At 26.0% G+C, this 8496-nt stretch overlaps 1 pseudogene; it reads right to left on the bottom strand.

Annotated features, from left to right (window-relative positions):
- Nucleotides 1-5632: 5632 nt before the first annotated feature.
- Nucleotides 5633-6750, bottom strand: LOC149515365 (putative CCR4-associated factor 1 homolog 7 pseudogene; annotated as a pseudogene).
- Between the last annotated feature and the right edge of the window lie 1746 nt (nucleotides 6751-8496).

Below are 8496 nucleotides of genomic sequence, written 5' to 3'. Positions count from 1 at the left end.
ACAATGAATTTTTCACATCTTAAAAGAATTAACCAAAAATAATTAATTTTATTTCACTTGATAATTCTCTATTTAGAATAATTCATGTTAGGTCATTCAATCACCTGATGACAAAAAAAAAAAAAAACCAATTTAATACAATTGAGAAAAATTAAATAATCTTGAGATATAAATTAATCATATATATGTACATTAAGATAAAAGTTAAAAGAAAATTAAATCAATTATTGTTTCAATTAAGGTGAACAATTCTTATGGCAATTTAATGGGACACAATCCTAAGCTATTAGTAACTCCATCACCTCTTGAATCATTTAATTTTACAAATAAAAAATTCAATTAAAATGTTCAATGAATCACATATAGCTAATTATTGATGATGGGTGTGCAATTGGTTTACATTTGATTTAATATTAATTTTTGTTTATAGGAATAACAATTATAAAAATATTAGAAGAAAAAATACAAAAGAGAAATTAATTATAGAAGTCAAGCTAAACTGTAAAAATATTATGTTAAAGAATTATTTCAAGGGAAAAAAAATCTTTAATTATGCTATCATTAGTCAAATTAAATTATCAATTCATAAAGCATAAAAATAATAAAATTATTAGCATACATATATAATTAACAAATCTATTAAAAAAAAAAATTGAAAGGCAAAAAAAAAAAAAAAGCAAATATGTTTCAATGACTTAAATATAATTATCTTTAATGAATTTATTTATCAACAAAAACTACATATACAATTATTTTTACAACAATTAAAGAAACAAACTACATCTAATTGTAATATGCCATGCATACTAAGCTTTAATCTCATCCTATTTATATTTTTATTTGATGTGAAAAATCATTCTAATTATAAAAAATGAGTCTAACAATAAAAAAAATTATTTAAATTAAAATTTATAAAAAAATAACTAATGATATTTTAATCAATCACTTTTAATATTTTTAAATTAAAATTTTATGAAAGTAATTTTAATCAATCATTTTTAATACTTTTTTAGTTTAAATACAAAAAAAGTCTAATAATAAAAAATTATTTAAATTAAAATTTATAAAAAATTTATTAAGGATAATTTAGTCAATTATTTTTAACATTTTTTGAATTAAAATTTTAAAATTTTAAGTAATTTAATTCCATATAAACTCTATTTTTAATTTTAGTTGATTTAAATTAAACTTAAATTAATTAATAAAAGTTATATATTTAAGGATATATTTATTAATTTAAAATTTTATGGGAGTGTTTAGGTCAATCACTTTTAAATATTTTTAGAATTCATACTTTTTTTATATAGAGATAGAAAATATATATATTTTAACTTAGAATATTATTTAAATAGAGGCACTTGGATAAAATTGATACATTTTGAGATCAAGAACAACAAGCATCCCCGTGGACAAAATGCATTATAACTATAATAGAAATATAGTTAATGTTATAAATAATTTTCTTTAATTGTGCTAATCTTTGAATGCTATAAGAGTTTTTTTTTTTTTTTTTTTTTACATTTTTAACACAACAAAATAGATCTGTATCTTAATTTGCAATGCATTTGGATATATTTTTGACCGTAATAGTTACATTAGACCTCACACGCAACGCCAAATAAAAGAAAGGTAGTTGTTAAAAATTTAATTGAAATGAGTTTGCTGAATTAAAGGCCCCAGCCTAAATGGATTGTGTCTGATAAACCTGTCTTTCAAGGACATAAATGAATCCACAAATTATGTGAAATTCGCCCACGCTTTGTTGCAAGTTTAATTTTTTTGATTGTTTATACAGAATAATGGTTATTATAAATTTAATAAATAAAAAATATTTTTATATTTTTAATGGGAATAACGATTATTAAGTAGAAAAAATATAAAAAATTAAATAAAATAATTATGAATAGTAATGTTCTTAATGTTCAATTACAAATCTATATTATATAAATGTAAAAAAAATCTCTTCCTATTGGATTAGGATAGATAAAAATTTATCAAATACAAATTATTTTGGTATCTCTATTAATATTATAAAATTTATCTGATTAAATATATAATAAAGGTGAAAGAAAAAAAATCAAATGGGATATCACGGGGACAATCTATTGGCCTTTTTTTTAACAAAATTAATTTAATTGAAAAAGTATAAACAGAAAAAAAAGAAAACAAAGAAAGAAAAGGAAGAAAAAAGCTCGTTAAGGTACTATGTGAACATTTAAATGAGTTTAAAATATTAATATTTTAAATTAATGTATTAAATAATAATTTTATTAATAAAAAAACAAAAAAGAAAAAATAAACAAAAGAAAAAGAAAAATGATCTCATTGGGTTGTCATGAGAGAGCTCAAAATTTGAATATCTTAAAAGAATGCATCAAATACTAAATTTATCAACGTAAAATATATATATATATAAATATAAAATTAAATAGATAATAAAATATATATTTTTATATATACAATGGTGTGGTTTGTGCAGAGCATCCTAAATCCGCTTAACCCATCTTTAATTTCTTAAAAAAAAATAACCCGACTCAAGTTGAGATTGATTTTTTATAAAAATATCCATAACAAATAGAGACAAATGAAAACTTATTAGATATTGATTGTTTTGTCATCCATATTAATTAAATTATTTTGTTGTAAAATTTATTTAATTAAAATATAAAAAAATACTAAAGAAAAAAAAGAAACAAATGATATTATTTTCTTATAAAATTTATCTAATTAAAAATAAAAAATGAAAAAAAAAAAAGCAAAAAGTAAAATATAAAAAGTAAAGAGAAAACAAAAAATAAAATAAAAATGAGTTAATGGAGGTACGACATGCTTGTTAAATCCTACAACCTTTTTATGCCTAGATGAATGGATATATTTTTTGTATGGATGGATGTATAAATCTATATTAAAAAATAAAAATAAAAATAAAATTAAAAAAAAAAAGGAAAAAAAAGCCAAGCAGAAAAAGGATCAAAATAGAGTCTCATGTGGATACTTACAGTGACTCCTTTGTTACAATTTTTTAAATTAAAAACTAAAAAATAAAAGGAAAAAATCCAATTTAAAACAACGAAAATAAAAAAAGGACAAATAAAAGATATTTTTAATCAATATATTAAATGAATCCTACATAGATTTAAAAGAAATTCTTTTATTAAATATGGAGAAAAAAAAAAGAAAAAAGTGAGTTAAAAGGGGTAATATGTAGAGGCAAAAAAGTGCAAATTTATATTATAGATATTAAAATATATATGTTTATATATATATATATATTTTAATATGGATCGGGATAAAGTACCATTAACTCTTCATCAATTTGACGTCATTTTTCTTAAAAAACTTAATTTATCCTAATTCAATCTCAATTTAAAAATTTGTCAATCTATCATATTGGGTTAGATTAAAATTCATCTTATATGAATTATTTTGTCATCCCTATCTAACTACATATTTTATTGTAAAATTTATCTAATTAAAAAAAATAAAATTGAGATGGGATGTGGACACTTCAAATGTTTTTTTCTCAAAATTTATCTAAATTCAAATAAAATTTTAAAAAAATAACAAAAGTTGATAAAAAAAAAAAGAGAAACATAAAGTGCCACGTGACGAGGGTTAAATAAATATTAAAATGAGCAAAATTTATATAATTGATGAATAGATGAATTACATCTTAATTATGAATAATTAAAATTAGTATGTTTATTAAATTAAAATATTAAATAATAATTTAACTAATATAATATATATAAATATAAAACTAAATTATTAATTATATATATTTATATATATACTAGGGATAAAATGGAACACCGCAAATTTGTCTCCAGTCCGACTACAATTTTTTTTTAAAATAAAAATATCAACTTAATTTCAAAATTTTTAAAAATTTAAATATATTAGATAAAAAAAATCAAAACTCATGAAATATGGATTATTATCTCTATATCTATTTTTTTTTACAAAATTTATCTAATTAAAAAAAATCAATTTTAAAAAAAAGAGAAAAATACAAAAAGAAGCCAAATAGGGATATCACATTAATTTATTAAATTAACATATTAAAAAATTATTTTATTAAGCTGATGATAGTTTACATAAAGCTTAAGGAGGGGCCACAAGTGTGACTGCACACTGAATTTAAAGATTCCTAAAAAGCATGAATTACATTTAATTATCCAAGATAAATTGGAGACCAAATCTGTTGATTTGAAATGATGCGTTAAAGTGTAGAGCAAGCTTTTCCTTAGTGAGGGATGAGCCAGTTCTATGAGGAGAGATTTGAATATCGACCCTTATTGATGGTAAGATGATAGCTAGACGTGTGTTGCCTAGGCAACCAAGAGAATTGACCTTGTTGACTGAATAAATGAATAAATAAGAATACCAATCTCAATTTTAAATTTCAAATACTATTGTTGACCGAGCAAATAAATATTAAAATATCAATTTTGAATTTCAAATACTAGATAAACGTGACAAGAACTCTCTACTGTCAACCAGGACTGCATGGACACCTTTCCAATCTGGTATAGGTCTTCCGACGTCCACTTTTCCTCATATGGATGCTTTGATTCACCGAACCTACCGGATCCAGTGCAGCAAAGCCTGTATTGCATGATGCATTGCGATCTGGGAGAGGCTCTGCGAGCTTTTCCTTATAAACGTGCTTTGATTTGCTGAACCTACCAGATTCAGTGCAAAGCCTGTATTGCATGATGCATTCCGATCTGGTAGAGGCCTTGCGAGCTTTTCCTTTTAAGTATGCTTTGATTCGCTGAACCTACCAGATTCAGTGCAACAAAGCCAGAATTGCATGAAACAGGCACTCACTCAAATGGTTAACCATGCATGACATTCTTCTAACCAATACCACAAATAACAGTCTAAAACTTGTGTACCACGGGATAGGGGTACACAACTTCAAGTATTCTATTTCTCTGAACCACATCTTACGAAAGATCATTTTTTATTCCAAGAATGTGCATCAAGCTTGCTGAGAGAATATCTAACAAAATTCATATTAACAAGTCCTCAGGAAAAAAAAAAATCAGAACATAGTGTAGTACAATAACACCATATGCACCATATTTGAACTCATACAGAAATACAAGCCCATCAATCATTCGCCCATCTCAGTGCACAAATTTCAAGTGGTAAGTCTCCGAAAAAACATAGCAATCTTCAATTTTGGAAGATGCACTTCCTCTCCATAGAGAAGCATCCTCTGTTCTTCAAAGCTGTAGAGAGATGACAAACAAGTTTCCTATGCTCATATAGCAATAATAGGACCAAGCCCTCAACAAGTGCAATTCACATAGGCTATGTTCTACAACACACAAAAACAGTTGTATAATAATTCGAACGGATCCGCATTGGCAAGGGAAATAATTAGGCCCTAAACCAAAATTTCTCTTTTCTGATGAATGCATTGCTGTTATGAGAAATTCTGGTGTTACAATGATCTAAACAAAATGATCAACTGCATGAATATTAGGAGTGGGCAGAAATAAACACAAACAAACTGTAAAAATGATAATTGCTATTCTGAGAAAATAGATAAAGACGATAAAAACAAAATGCAAATGTTTTGAAACACTAACTGCGTAATTTACCCTGCACTTGAAGTAGAAAACCAGTCAAGGTTCGGTTAGAATGCAAGCAAAAGAGAAAAGTCATAACTGAATCGCCATTCTTTTTTGCCAACGTATACCAAGAAAATTAAAAGTCTCGCACTCAAGTAATCTACATCCATCAATCTTTTCCCAATTATTTTCCTTCTAAATAGTATTCTGCTCTCTTTGCACCCCTAGGCCATACAGTACACCAGCATATTTCTCTGTCGAGCCATTGAAAAAGTTATCCCTCAACTTCCTAAATGTGCATGATGTGAGCAAACTATCCGAGCCAGCTTGATGACGGACACCAACTCTTTCCACTTACAACAACCCGGCGAGCTTGTTCAAACCACCATGGGAAAATACATATTGATCAAATCAAAGAACCATGGGAAAATACACATTGATCAAATCAAAGAACCCCGCTTGACTATCAGGCAAACTCCTGCAAGTCAAAAGCTTAAGCAAGTAGCCGAAGTCATATCCACTATGAAAGGTGATCCAATGCAAATCATCATTCAGCACAATCCCGGACGACATCAAAAGCTCACCAAACTGCTTCACATCAATACCCTTGTCATTATTTTTCTTAAAATCAATCCCACACTAGCGCAACAACTCGATTGAGTCACTAGCAAAAATATCTTCGCTTATATTAAGCTCGCGGAAATTGAATTGCCAAATGCAAAAGTTGTCAGTTCCATAAGTGGGAAGATTCCCATTCTCATCGGAAAAAGTGAGAACCAATTGGATCAATTTCAACGTATCCACATTATCTTTCAAAGTTTGGTAGTTATAATCATTCATATTCTTGGAAGTTCCCACAGGGCGAAGAACTACACCCGGGAACTCAGTATCCATAGCCACATAATTGTAAGTGTCAACTATTTCACGGATCAAGGTAAACTCTTCTTCTAAATTATCGTTCCAAACTTCTCGAATTTGAATTGAATCATCTTTGAACAAAACCAACATTTCCATTTACAAACTACCAAGCCCAAATCTTTGAGCAAAACATGAGCACATTCAAACTCCAAACCTTCAAAACTGAAGCTTCAAGTTGAGTTCCCAAACGGTTGCGTTTTGATGTTTGAAGCAGATCTTGAAACAAAGACAAAGTAAAGGAAAAGACAAAGTCAGATGTTTGAACTTTGAACTGTGGGAGTTCGAAATGAAACCTTAGAAAAAAAAGAAAAAAAAGTGAAGAAGGAAATGAGTGGTAAGGAAAGCAGAAGAGATTTGACCTTGGATTGGTAAAATCGGGCCTTTTTAACATCAGATCTAGTGCTTGTGAACAGCGATTCGTGTTTGAATGAGGCGGTTAACGTGTCAGAGGAAGAGGGAAGGAACGAAAACGCGGACGAGTTTCGAGTCCTTTACCTGTGGGTGTCTTCTTAAAGACTGGAAAGGACCGTGGTTAAAAGAGGAAAGGAAAGCGATGGAGCCACAAATAGACAATGTCAAAAACTGAGGCGTCCAGTCCCACTTGAAGATGCTATCAATACGCCATCGTTTCGCTTTGCTTTTCCAGTTATCTTAAATCGTTGTACTGACATTGGACTGTACTAGAAAAGGTAAACCTTGTCACGTGTCCAAACGAGATTTTTGTGTCTGTTTCTTGGTATTTTTAATTAATTTAACTAATTGTATATACATAAAAGGGCTAACGTCTTATCTAATTTCAAATCTATACTATTAGTTTAATTTTACTAGATAATCAGTTCTTTCACCTTACGACGCCCCGTATCAGTTGATAAATTTTTTTTTTTCGATTTTCATCTTTTTCCTTAAATATTTTTTTGCATGTGAACAGTGCCCTACATTAATGGTGTGCCATATGTCGCAAACTGGTTGGATTTCTTTTTGCTTTTTGTTGGCATTTTTCGTTTTTTTTACATTTTCTTTTTAAAAATTAAAAAAATATATTTGCAAAGATTATATTTTTATGACATGTGCGACCCATATATGTAATTTTTTGTTTTTTACCCTTTTTTATTTTACAATTTTTAAATAAAAAATAATTAATAATTTTTTGTTTCGATTAGATTTTTTTCCTTTAAAAAATAATAAAGTTTTAAAATTTATAAAAATATAAATTTTAAAGATTATAATTTTTTAGATTTATTAATTTAAAATATGATATGAAAGTAACACGACTTAAAATTTTAATAATAACTATATATAAATTTAATAAAATTTAAAAATAATATTTTATATTTTCATATTAATACGAATTATGATATTTAATTTTTATGTAAAATATGATATGAATATATGAATTTTAATATTTATATGATATGAATATATGAATTGTCAAATCTAATATTTTTATTATGTGTGGGACCCATTATATTAAAATTTTTTTTTGCTTTTCCTTTTTAACTCTTTTCGATTTTTTTTAAAAATAAAAAAATAATTAAGATTTTTTTTCAATTAAAATACTTTTGAATAATATGCGGTTTATGGTCTACTTTCCATTTGGTATCATGTTTCATTTTCTAGGTTTTACTTTTTTTTTTTTTTGGTTTTACTTTTCTTTAAAATTATTTAATTAATACTTTAAAAATTATAAAATTATCATTATAAGTATTTTAAAGATTTTTTAATATTTGAAACCTACTTATATAATACTTTTTTTTTTGTTTTTCCTTATTTACCTTTTTTATTTTTCTCAAATTTAACTTTTTTTAAAAATATTTAATAAAAAATTTAGATTTAATTTTTTCGTAAGGACCACTTGATACTAATTGTATGACACTTTTTTTTTCTTTTAACCAAACTGATCAAAATTATTATAATACATCTCTTATATAATTATCAAAATACCCTTTATATTATATTGACTAAAATTACTATGATATCCTTTAACCATAATTAT

The sequence above is a fragment of the Durio zibethinus genome, chromosome 13, assembly GCF_047325235.1.
Source record: "Durio zibethinus cultivar Kanyao isolate XHJ-2024 chromosome 13, ASM4732523v1, whole genome shotgun sequence".
NCBI classification, from domain to species: Eukaryota; Viridiplantae; Streptophyta; class Magnoliopsida; order Malvales; family Malvaceae; genus Durio; species Durio zibethinus.
Note: the sequence above shows the minus strand (reverse complement) of the source record. Positions and strands in the feature narration are given on the sequence as shown.